This window comes from Mauremys mutica, chromosome 1 (assembly GCF_020497125.1).
Source record: "Mauremys mutica isolate MM-2020 ecotype Southern chromosome 1, ASM2049712v1, whole genome shotgun sequence".
NCBI lineage: Eukaryota > Metazoa > Chordata > Testudines > Geoemydidae > Mauremys > Mauremys mutica.
In genome coordinates this window covers 283,646,151-283,659,771 of record NC_059072.1, presented here as the reverse complement: position 1 = coordinate 283,659,771, position 13,621 = coordinate 283,646,151, and the positions used below count along the sequence as shown (strand labels likewise).

The 13,621-nt window shown below is 43.6% G+C and overlaps 1 protein-coding gene across 1 annotated transcript in view; it reads left to right on the top strand.

Annotated features, from left to right (window-relative positions):
* The first annotated feature begins 329 nt into the window (after positions 1-329).
* Positions 330-13,621, top strand: part of SCEL (sciellin) — a 116,740-nt gene continuing 103,448 nt past the window's right edge. The window contains exon 1 of the mRNA XM_045012506.1: positions 330-439. The gene's annotated coding sequence lies outside the window, so the exon portion shown is untranslated. The remainder of the gene's footprint in view (positions 440-13,621) is intronic.

Genomic DNA, 13,621 nt, shown 5'->3' with positions numbered 1-13,621 from the left:
CAGGGCACCATATGCAGCTGCATACTTTGTGTATAGGTAAGGACGGCCCTGAGGACAAGTACTTCTTGTGTCTTACATACAACACACTAATATTAACACACCCCAGAATATTAGCCTTTTTTGCCACTGCATCGCATTGTTGACTCATGTTCAATTTGTGACCCACTATAAGCCCCTGATACTTTTTAGCAGTTCTACCACCTAACCAGTTATTCTGCATTGTGTAATTGTGTATTTGATTTTTCCTTCCTAAGTGAAGCACTTTGGATTTCGTTCTCATGGCTTAAAACAAGCCCAGGCAAAACTCTCCAGGAACAGAGGGGCAGTATGGGACAAACCCAGCCCAGCTTCACAGGAACAAAGGACACTGGCCTAGGCAGCAACAAAGGCTCTGTTGGACTCTCGAGTGAGCCATCCCACTTCTCTTGGACAGCCTGTGGTAAGAAGCATCTAAGTTTGTAAGGGCACTGAAAGTGTTAAGATAATCTTAGAATGCATTTTGCTTTTATTTCATTTGATGAAATCCATCTTGTTGTGCTTTGACTTATAATTGCTTAAAATCTATCCTTTGTAGTTAATAAATTTATTTGTTTATGCTACCTGAAGCAGTGCATTTGGTTTGAAACATGTCAGAGACTCCCTTTGGGATAACAAGCCTGGCACATATCAATTTCGTTGTTAAGTTGTTAAGTTGACTAACTCATATAAGCTTGCGGCATCCAGTGGGCATAACTGGACACTCCAAGACAGAGTTTCCTAGGGTTGTGTCTAGGACTGGAGATATTGGCTAGTGTCATTCGGTTGCACAATCCAAGGAGCAGCTTACATGCCAGAGGCTGTGCATGAACAGCCCAGGAGTGGGGGTTCTCCCAGAAGAGCAGGGTAAGGCTGGCTCCCAGAGTCAAGGATTGGCGTGACCTAGCAGATCACTGGTCCAGATAACACCAGGGGAATGCCACAATCACCAATGCGATGCAGTATGGCTGCAAAAAAGATAAATGCAATCCTAGCATGAATCAGGTGAGGCATGTCCACTAGAGATAGAGAAGTGTTTATGCCACTGTACAAGGCCCTGGTAAGACCTGATTTGCAATACTGCATACAATTCTGGTCATCCATGTTCAAGAAAGGTTAATTTAAACTGGAACAGCTGCAGAGAAGAGCTACTAGGATGATCAGGGGAATGGAGGATCTATTTTATGAGAGGAGACTGGAAGAGCTTGGCTTGTTTAGCCTAGCAAAAAGAAGTCTGAGAGGGGATATGATTGTGTTTTATTAATACATCAAGGAAGCGGTCATCTGGATGGGTCAAGAAGGGATTTCTTCCCCTCCCCCAGGTGTTTTCTGGTTTTCTGAAACATCAGGGAAGTCCATGACTAGAAATGGGACACTGGGCAGGGTAGGTCAGGGCTCTGAGGTGGCACCAAGTGTTTTCTCTCTTAGGTGCTTGTCTGACTGGTTCTTGCTCATATACTTATGGTTAAACTATCACCATTTGTGGAGTCTGGAATGAATTTTCCACCAGTTCAGATTGGCAGTGACCTAGGGTTTTTTTGCCTTCCTCTGCAGCATGGACTGTGGGTCACTTGCTGGGATTATCTCTGTATACTTCACTTAATTCTCTGCAATTTCAGAGGCCTCAGGCATTGGTGCACCTCAGACATCTGTGAGTTGTGATACTTTGGTCTAATTGTGGTTGTTGGGGTTTGGAGTTGTTGTGGCTGCTGGGTGTTTGTGGTGACCTGTGATATACAGGAGGTCAGACTAGATGATCTGGTAGTCCCTTCTGGCCTTAAACTCTATGACTATATGAATACAAAATCTGATAGGGAAGGAGGCTGGTGATGGTAACACCAATAAGATGATGCAATATCTTTAGCAAGTTAAGTCCACTTGAAAAGTTCCAAGGTTTGGGGGTTTCTTTCTTTATGTCTGTGGGTGATACCTTCTAGAATAAAAAGTATCTAGAGTTTGTAGGCTTCATGTAAGAAGTCTGTTTGGAGGACATGGTGGATGCATGACAGACCGGTTTGTGAGGAGTGATCTCCAGGTATAGGAGGCTAAATATAAGATGGCCTCAGGGCAACAGAGTGAGGCGCCATACCCAATATAAGCAGACAAGGGTGGGGGAGGGGGGCGGAGGGGAGAGGAGAAGCTGTGTTCTAAGTAAGCACAGCTCTAAAGCATACAGTAGTGCTTCTGGAGTGAAATCCTGACTGAAGTCCACTGAAGTCAGTGGGAGTTTTGCCACTGGCTTCCATGGGGCCAGCATTTCATCCTTGGCGTTTATCACCCAGTTGTGTACCTTACAGGTGAGGTGGTGACTGGGATGGGTGGGTGGGCTGGTTGGCTCAGAAAATATCTTGTCATAATGAAGCAGATAAAACTGCAGGCAGATTTCTGCACACAATTTCTGGAATCAGTAGAAGGACGACAGCCTCTTCTTATTCTGAGTGTCAAGAATACAGATTTTTTTTTTATTGAATATAACCAACATCATAGTCTGATTTATGCATCAGCTCAGTTTGTTTTCAGAACTGGAGAGCGGCTGGGCGTGTTCGTATTTAATTACACAAGGTGAGTCACCACTGTCATGTTCATAACCAAAACCACACCTAGCAACGCTTTTTAGTTATTGGGACTAGCCAGATAATCAAGGAGACACACCTTCCATTTTTTTATTTTAATTTGAGATTTCAATCTTTTTGGAGGTTAGATCTGAGCTAATTTAATATAATTATTCAAGGTTGGCATATTTTAGATATTAAGGGCCTTTATTTAATAATAGTGATCATGAAGGTTCTGACATCTGGAAATCTGTCCCTAGCTGGACTCTTCTGCAGCAGAATATGGATTAATCCATGTGATGGCAATGAACTCACCTGTGGGAATTTAAAGTGTGTGTGTGTGTGGGTGCGGGGTGTGTGTGTTAATCTCAAAAATGACTCAAATGACGTAATGGAGTTCTGTGTTCATAGTAAGTGCCTTACTTATATGGACAAAATATTTTTTTAACTGCCAGATTTATAAACTCAGTCTGGACTCTGGCAATCAGGCTTGGTTCTTTACTTGTCTCACATCAGCATTACACAATAACCATTGAGTCTACAGGTTAAATGCCTTTAGTGAAGTTGCATGAGTGGTAATGATTGGCCATGTAACTGGAATAGATCAAAAAAATTCTGTTGATGCACAAATCCAGCTGTTACATACTTAGCTCTGTGTAGCCAACCTACCTACCAGGGGCCAAAAGCACTATCTTTTGGCTGTAGGCAAGTAGATATGATACTGAAAATACACAGGACTTTGGTGTCCTCAATGGCTCTGTAATGTGACTGTGCCACATTTAACAGCTGCTGTGTTCAGGCATTGGTTACATTTTCTTGATGGGTAAAATAGCTCCCACTATATACAATGTTGTTAATTAGAATTAAAGGTTCGTGACAATTTCTCCCTTTCCCTTGGTTGACCTTGAGGACAAGGATTGACCTGCAGATAATTCAAGGCAATGTCTTCCAAAGTATGGCATATGCCCAATATAAGTGGGGGCAAAGAACTAGCTAGAGGGAGCCTAGAGAGACAGATTTCACAATTGTTTTCCAGAGTCTCCAGTTTTTGTTTTGTTTTTACTAAAATGTGTCTATAGGTGTTATTACATGCTCCAAGTGTATCTGATGCAGTTACATCTGCCTTGAGTTCCTCAACTTGCTGTCAAGGTGGAGGTTTCACTTTATAAGCTGCATATTTGACTTTTAATTTGGAAAGCTGAAGCCTTCTCTAAACCACCTTGTATCAAGAACGTTCTAACAATAATGTACCCAACCTGTCACATACCCTTTGGGCTTAGCCAAACACTAATTCCCACACCATCTGGAAACTATAGTCAAAACTCAAGACCATGAAGTTCATCCCATTTATTTGAAAGAGCCAGTTCAGATGGTGAAATATTTAACCTGGATAGGAAACATGTTCTGTTGCTCACCATGCGACTAATGGTTTTATATTCAGTTGTGATTTTTATTCCTATTACATAGTTGTGATTATTTGCTCTGTTATCTGAGCCAAATTACTATCACCCAAAGGGACTTGGGTATTGCAATGCTGAGCATTGCAACTGTTAACTTTTAGGTGCCTAGAAAAATCACTGGAACAACACTGGGATCCAAAAAGCCTGAGTTAGGCACCTAAGCTTCCTACATGAGGGCAGATAGGCACCCAAGAATGGGATCCACAAAAGGCAGGGAGCTTTCTTAACTGACCAATGGAAGATGCCAAAGAGAGGAATAAGTCCTAAGGTCCCGCCCCCATGGAGATAGACACCTAAGATGCATCTTGTAAGAATGAATTAGCGCCCTGTTTCACTTCACACAAAATGGCTGCAGGAAGTACTCACTTTATAATTTTTAGCCCAATGGTTAGAGCACCCATGTAGGATACCCCAGTTTTTTCCCCCTCTGCCTTATGGGGAGAGAGAATTTAACAGGGGCCTCCTATTTCTCAGGAGACTGCATTAACTAATGAGCTATGGGATATTCTGACAGTGGTGTACCTCAATATCTCCTACTGAAGCTGTTTCATTTTAGATAGTTATTGGAACAGGGGGACTGTACCCTGGATCTCTTACTTCCCAGGTGGGTGCCCTAACCACCAGGGTATATTCTCTGGTACACACTCTCTCTGGCCCAGTGACTATTTAAGTATTTACACAAAGTAGAACAGCTTCAACAGGAGATAGAGGAAAATCCCACTCTCCCCCTCAGAATAGCCCAGTTAGGGCACCCCTGTTCAAATCCTGTATCCCCATCAGGCAAAGAGGGGAACTGAACTGGCATCTCCCACATCCCAGGTGAGTGCACTAACCACTGGGCTAAAGGTTACAAGGTGGACATCACAACCACCTCCTACTTATTTTTTAATGGGGCCCACTCCAGAAGGTGTGCTCAGAACGTGCCTGCTGTATCAGGCCCCATAGGCATGATATGCATTTGCCCACCTATATTCCCCTAGTTCAGGGGTCGGCAACCTCGGGCACTCAGCTCACCAGGGTAAGCATCCAGGGTGGTGGGAAGTCGCGGCCAGCACATCCCTCGGCCCGCGGCACTTCCTGCTGCCCCCATTGGCCTGGGATGGCGAACCGCGGCCAGTGGGAGCCACGGTCGGCTGAACCTGCCGATGCGGCAGGTAAACAAACTGGCCCGGCCCGCCAGGGTGCTTACTCTGGATGCCTTGAGTAAGGCAGCAGTGTACGTGCCGAGATGAAGAAACTTAGGTGCCATGGGAACTTTTACAGGAGACATTTAGGTTCTGAGTGAGTTTGTGCCCGCATAGTTAGGCAACAGCCTTGTGGGGGTCTTGTGGATTGCAATGGTCCCTAATTTGGGGGTTTAGGTGCCCAAATCCCTTTGCGGATCTGGGCCTAAGTCACTTAAATGAGCAGAAACTGGCTTCAGAGTGTGGAAACCTGTCCTGCCAAACTAATCTCTACTTTCCTGATGAGCTGCTCTGCTGAGAGACAAATGAAGAGCTAGAACCCGGGGAAACACACAGGAATGAGACAAAGCACCATGCTGATGATTAACAATTTATTAATAAGAAATAAAATAAAGAGAACAGTTTGCATTAGTGGCAAAATATTGCTGTAAACCTTTTGGGTCATTATCTATTCATTTTGAGTATCTTGATGGCACCCAATCACCACTGAATCAGTGTCATGTGCCGTAATTAAGATTTGCATAGAGATGTCCCTAGCTGACTTCACGGACTTAATAATGGACCCATTGCTGGGCTCTACAAGTAATGCAGGGGAAATATTGGGCTGGTAAATTTCATCCAGGTTGCATCCCTACAACAAAACACACTTTCTCTGAGATTTGACAACTGTTATAAAATGGATGTGTGCTAGAGGTAGGGGGGAAATGGGGAAAGCTCAGATCTCTTCTCCAGCTGCACTTGTGATAGCACTGCTGTTATGTGGTCAGTTCTGCTGCCTAGCTGCCAGCATACTGTTGCACCACTTCTAGCTATTTCCATTGGTTATTATCGCTGCTATGTTCTGCATATGTTTTTTCTGGAGCCAAATTTTCATAAGCAATATACTATCTAAAGACAGCTATCATCCAGATCTAAAAATAATCTCATTTCCACTTTTCTAGCTAATTAAAATTAGAAAATTAGGATCATAATCAAGATGTTTCAACAATAGTTGTTATCCTATAGAGTGGTATTAATGCATCTACTTTTGGGCTCTGCCTTTTTGTTATATAACCGTAATATATTATCACAAGAATACTTTCTTTAATTTAACAAGATCTTATAACTATTTTCATTTTAAAAATTTGTATTTGTTCATAACCTATAATTATCAAGTGGAAAGCCAAAAAGCAGTTCACTTTAACCATAGTGAAACACGATTGCAAAATTAGTAACAATGACAGTGAATATTTCTAATACAGATCTTAGTTTCTCATTTTAATGTTTGAACAATAATCAGCTAAAGTATATAGGTAAGATGAATACTTTGCACAGAATTTATCTCAAGATTTAGAGTAAAATAGGTAAGGAAAGAAGGAAAAAAATACGATGAAAGTTTGAGAGAGAGTGTGGATTGCGTGTAAGTGCAAGTGCGCAAGAAGAGATCTTGTAAAACAGCTATTCTATTCCATCTGGGGTCTAAGCTGCCATTTCTGGCTGCTTTTATTTCCAAAGCATGTGCTGGAGCATTTTCCTGCTTCCATTTCCTATGCTGAGGGCATTATGGATTTTTCTTGAGGCGAAGGAGGATTTTATTTAAAGCAGGGTCTTTTCATTTTTATTACTCTATTTCCACCTAGTGCTCAAACTGCAAATTACACTCTCTTATGAGTACTTGTGTCTGAATATTTTGAAATTTTAAGAGACTCTGTCCTACAAATCAGGAAGTGAGAACAGTGCTATAAAATGGTTTATTCCCAAAACAGATTGGCATGAATGCCTAGACCTGAACGTCCCCAGTCTGGAGTGATGCAGAACTGGAAGGAATCAGTTTTTCAAATCTGGTCTGAATGTGACCCTAGATGTCAGGAATACCCTGCAGGTCTGATTTTTGTATGATTTCTGCCATTCACTGAAGATAAATGGATTCTCTACACTTATTCCATACTTTGGCTCTCTGCTGGGAGGGCTGGATTTCCAATTAGACACAGTAGGCACGTGCCCAGGGGTGCCAATGAATCAGCAGTCCTACATTTCTAGAGTTCTATATGTGGATACAACATTTTTATATGGAACATGTAAGTGCTAATAATTATATTTTTAAATAACTTTGTTTTATTATTTTAGTTATAAAAAGTAATAGGTCATCACCAGGTTGTTTAGGCCTCATATTTAACTTTTTTTTTTTTTAAAGAAAGTGCTTACATTGTTTGTTTTTTTTAAAGGTTAATAGTTGGCATTAGTGGAAATGTTTCCATTAATAATTCATAAAGAATTTACCAGATTTTGGATTTTGTTAATCAAAAGTAGTTCTTAATATGATTACAAATATGGGAACAAAGCGGACCCAGGGATTTATAGACAAGTCAGCCTAATTTTGATATGCAGGAAGATTCTGGAACAAATTACTAAACAATCAGTTTATGAGTACCTAGAGGATAATAGGGTGATGACAAATCCACGTTGGGGATTCCTTAAGAAAAAAGTCATACCAAACTAACCTAATTTCTTTCTCTGACAGGGTTACTGGCCTAGTGGATAGACAGGGAAGCTGTAGATGTGATATCTTGATTTTAGTAAGGTTTTTGAAACAGTCTCACATGACAGTCTCATAAGCAAACTAGGGAAATGTGTTCTAGGTTAAATTAGAATATGGTGGATGCAGGGGCGGCTCTACCTTTTTGGCCGCCCCAAGCAGTCATGCGCGGGAGGCGCCCCGGAGCCGCGGACCTCCCGCGGGCATGACTGCGGAGGGTCCGCTGGTCGCGCGGCTCAGCTGGACCTCCCGCAGCTGCGGACGGTTCGCAGGTCCGGCGGTTCTGCTTGAGCTGCCGCAGGCATGCCTGCGGGAGGTCTAGCCAAGCCGCGGGACCAGCGAACCGTCCGCAGTCATGCCTGCGGGAGGTCCACTGGAGCCGCGGGACGAGCGCCCCCTCCGCAGTCATGCCTGCGGCAGGTCCGGTCGTCTTGGGGCTCCGGTGGACCTCCCGCAGGCATGACTGCGGCAGGTCCACCGGCCCAGCCTGCCGCCCCCCTGGGAAAGGGCCGTCCCACGCGCGTGCTTGCCGCGCTGGGGTCTGGAGCCGGTCTTGGGTGGATGCATAACTGTTTAATATTTTCATTAATGACTTGGATAATGGTGTGGAGACTATTCTTATAAGATTTGTAGATGCCACCAAGCTGGGAGGGGGTTGCAACCACTTTGGAGGACAGGATTAGAATTCAAAAGGACCTTGAAAAATTGGAGAATTGGTCTGAAATCAACAAGATGAAATTCAATAAAGACAAGGAAGGAAAAAATCAAATGCAAATACAAAATAGGAAATAACTGCTCAGGCAGTGGTACTACTAAAAAGGATCGGGGAGTTATGTTCAATTTGTGATCCACTATGTCACAATATAATGTAGTTACCAAAAAGGCAAGTATTCTGGGGTACGTTAACAGGACTGTCTTATGTAAGACGCGGGAGGTAATTGTCCTACTCTAGTTGGCATTAGTGAAGCCTCACATGGGATACTGTATACTGTTTTGGGTGTCAATCCTTTAAGAAAGAGGTTGGCAAATTGGAGATAGTCCAGAGGAGGGCAACAAAAATTACAGGAGGTTTAGAAAACATCACCTATGAGGAGAGGTTATGTAAAAAACCAACAAAAACTAGGCACATTTATTTTTGAGAAAAGAAGATGGTGGTGGGGTGGGTGGGGGGCTGATAGCTTTCAAATATGTTAACCATCTTTATAAGGAGGATGGTGATCAGTTGTTTTCCACTGATAATAGAGTGAGAAGTAATGGGTTTAATCTGCAGCAAGGGAGATTTAGATATTAAGAAAAGCTTTCTAACTATAAGCATAGTTAAGCACTGGAATAGGCTTTCAAGGAAGGTTGTGGAATCCCCATGAATGGAGGATTTTAAGAACAGGTTGAACAAACACCTGTCAGGGATAGTCTAGGTATAATTGGTCCTGCCTCAGCACAGGGGGCTGGACTGGGTGACCTCTTGAGCTTCCTTCCAGCCCTTCATTTCTATTGATTTAATGGCAATACTCGGGCCATAAAGTGCTCTGCATTTAAGCATCTCTTTAGCTGAACCCTGAGCTACCAGACCCTTTTTATAGCAAAGCTGGACTGTCATATTCAGGCAGCCCGAGCATAATATTTTTGCAACCCTCAATTCTATCCCATGAAATATCTGAATAATGCACTCTACATGTGAGTGTTTGTGCACCTTATCTCTTCCCCAAACCTCTGCAGTAAACCACCCAAAGCAGTAAAATATGTACTATTTTCGTAGTTTGGTTAGGCTTTCCCAGAAGTGCTAGAACTATTTGTACAGTGGAGTGCTGAGAGCCATTGAACTAAACTGTAAACCATGTATATGATGGAAACCACGGCAATCCAGGGGGTCCAGCACCCTAGTTCTAGCACCTATGGGCTTTCCCCCTTAATACTGGGTGCAATTTAGAAGTGGTGTGTATGTGTGTGTGAGAGCTGTCCATGAAAGCAGAAGTGGGAAGAGAGCCCTCTTTTGTGACTCTTATTTATCTATCCTTCATACCTCTATGTTGTTTCCAGCACTAACAACCCCAAACTTACAAAAGTCACGAGTCAAGCCCCCAAAATCATGAGACTGGCTTAAAAATCATGTATCAGAGGGGTAGCCGTGTAAGTCTGGATCTATAAAAGCAGCAAAGAGTCCTGTGGCACCTTATAGACTAACAGACGTATTGGAGCATGAGCATGCATCCGACGAAGTGGGTATTCACCCACGAAAGCTCATGCTCCAATACGTCTATTAGTCTATAAGGTGCCACAGGACTCTTTGCTGCTTTTAAAAATCATGATTTTTTTTAAAAGGGGGTTCTTCATCATTTGCCTTCTGTTTTTTATCAGAGGGATAGCCGTGTTAGTCTGGATCTGTAAAAGCAGCAAAGAATCCTGTGGCACCTTATAGACTAACAGACGTTTTGCAGCATGAGCTTTCGTGGGTGAATACCCACTTCTTCGGATAAAAGTGGTGGAAATTTCCAGGGGCAGGTTTATATATGCAAGCAAGAAGCAAGCTAGAGATAACGAGGTTAGTTCAATCAGGGAGGATGAGGCCCTGTTCTAGCAGTTGAATGAAAACCAAGAGAGGAGAAACTGGTTCTGTAGTTGGCAGGTCAGTCCTCGCACACTTTCACAGGCCTTGGGTGGCAGGCCAGTCCTCGCCCACAGACAACCTGCCAACCTGAAGCATATTCTCACCAGTAACTGCACCCTGCACCATAGTAACTCTAGCTCAGGAACCAATCCATGCAACAAACCTCGATGCCAACTCTGCCCACATATCTACACCAGCGACACCATCACAGGACCTAACCAGATCAGCCACACCATCACCGGTTCATTCACCTGCACGTCCACCAATGTAATATATGCCATCATATGCCAGCAATGCCCCTCTGCTATGTACATCGGCCAAACTGGACAGTCTCTAAGGAAAAGGATAAATGGACACAAATCAGATATTAGGAATGGCAATATACAAAAACCTGTAGGAGAACACTTCAACCTCCCTGGCCACACAATAGCAGATCTTAAGGTGGCCGTCCTGCAGCAAAAAAACTTCAGGACCAGACTTCAAAGAGAAACTGCTGAGCTCCAGTTCATCTGCAAATTTGACACCATCAGCTCAGGATTAAACAAAGACTGTGAATTTCTTGCCAAATACAGAACCAGTTTCTCCTCTCTTGGTTTTCACTCAACTGCTAGAACAAGGCCTCATCCTCCCTGATTGAACTAACCTCGTTATCTCTAGCTTGCTTCTTGCTTGCATATATAAACCTGCCCCTGGAAATTTCCACCACTTGCATCCGAAGAAGTGGGTATTCACCCACGAAAGCTCATGCTGCAAAACGTCTGTTAGTCTATAAGGTGCCACAGGATTCTTTGCTGCTTCTGTTTTTTGAGTCTTTAGGGTGCACTCGGTCACATTTTCAAGCTTTCCTCCACAACCACTTTTTAAAAATCTCCTTTTTAACACTTCCTTTTAATGAAAGCCCAGATTCTCACATAAACATTTGAATCCAGGGGATGGGATGTTAAGATAACCATGAAGAAACTTGAGAGTGTGTAAATATTGGGCTGGTCTGTACTGGAGTACACCAATCCCCTATGATAACAGTAGTGTGCCAGCCATACCGATGACTTAGAGGCAAACACAGCAGGTGCTAGGCTGGTGTGTCCCAATAACGACTCAAACACATGGCTGAATGAAACGGTATTTTACTAGGGCTCTCAGGAAAGGGAGATGTTGAAGGTACCCTAGGTACTAAATCTTAAGCAGTACAGTTCAACATGAGCAATTGTGTCATATTGTTTAAGCCCAGAAGGGAGCACTAGATCATCTGCACTGATCTCCTGTATATCACAGGCTACCAACACCATCCAGTCCTGGCACACTAAACCCAACAATGGAAATGAGACCAAAGTAAATAAGACCCACAGGAGAGTAGACTATTATGTGCCAGAGGCAGAGAATAGGAGGGGTTAAGGTGAACCAGAGCTCAAGGCCCCTGGAATGGCAGGGAAATGATTAAATGAGATATACACATTTAATCCTGGCAAGTGACCTGCACCTGCATGCTATAGTGGAAGGCAAAAAAAACCTTAAGATCACTGCCAATCTGACCTGGGGGGAAATTCCTTCCTGACACCACGTATGGTGGTTAGTTAGATGCTGAGCATATGAGCAAGAACCAAGCAGCCAAGCACCCGAGAGAGAGAATGCCCTGGCCCATCCCGCCCAGTGTCCCATTTCCAGTCATGGACATCCCTGATGCTTCAGAGGAAGGAAATAAAAATAGCCTCACAGAATACACTGTGGGAAAAGATCCCTTCCTGACTCCTGCCAATGGCCAGCTGAAACCCTGAAACATGAACTTTAGGAACACAAGATATAAGCCAGAAGTAAGCCCCAGGGCTGCTGAGCCCTGTTCCCCCCTCCATCACAAGCAAACCCATCAGACAATTGCACTCATAAATTTGTCCAGCTCTCTCTTAAAAATTAAATATGTTGTTTGCCCCCATGACTCCTATTGGGAGGCTGTTCCAGAACTTCACTACTCTGATGATTAGAAACCATCTTCTAATTTCCAGCCTGAATTTGTTCATGGTCGGTTTATACCCATTTGTTCTTGTATCAGCACTGTTCTTCCACTTCTATAGCTCTTCACCCTCCCTGCTATTTACCCCCCCCCATGTATTTATAGAGAGTAATTATATCTCCTCTCTATCTTCTGTTTGCTAAACAAGCCACTCTTCCAATCTCCTCTCATGTAATAGACCCTCTGTTCCTCTAATCATCTTAGTAGCTCTTCTCGGTACCTGTTCCAATTTAAATTAATCTTTCTTGAACATGGATGACCCAGAATAGTATTCAGTATTCTAGATGAGATATTACCAATGCCTTGTACAATGGCATTAATACTTCTCTAGCTGTACTGGAAATGTCTAACCAAATACCTCCTAGGATCCCATTGCCTTTTTCACAGCCCCATCACATTGGTAGTCATAGGGTACGTCTACACTACAAGACTATTTCGAATCTACTTAACTCGAATTTGTGGAATCGACCTTATGAAGTCGAATTTGTGTATCCACACTGAGGGCTTGGCTACACTTGCAAGTTGCAGCGCTGGTAGAGGCTTTCCAGCGCTGCAATTAGTAACCGTCCACACCTGCAAGGCACATCCAGCGCTGCAACTCCCTGGCTGCAGCGCTGGCTGTACACCTGGCCAGGTTGGGGTGTAGCGATTGCAGCGCTGGTGATCCAGCACTGCTCATCAATGTGGACACACACCAGCGCTTTTATTGGCCTCCAGGGAATAAGGAGATATCCCAGAATGCTTTTAACTAAATTACTTTCTTTGTTTTGTTATGCAGCCTCTCTTTGTTTTGTTGTGAACTCCGATCGGAGCTCCGTTGAACTGCTTATCTAAAAAACAAACACTGATCACAGCAAACAGGAGCTATCTGTACCTGGTTGTGAACGATCAAATGAGAGGCAAGCAGTTTGCTTGACAGAGAAACAGCGTTGCATGCAGGCTGTTTGCAATTAAGACTAAGGGTTCGCGAACATTTTGTGATTTTTCAATCCAGGGAAGCTAACACACAGTGTTGGCTCCAAAAATCCACTCTCTCTATCTTCCCCGCTCCCTGTCACAGTACACCACAGGGAGTGAGTGAAACAGCGGGGAGTCCGTGTTGGAGGCAGGCTGTTTGCAATTAAGAGTTAAGACTAAGGGCTCGTGAACATTTTGTGATTTTTCAATCCAGGGAAGCTAACACACAGTGTTGGCTCCAAAAATCCACTCTCTCTATCTTCCCCGCTCCCTGTCACAGTACACCACCCTCCACCCCCCTCTTTTGAAAAGCACGTTGTTGCCACTT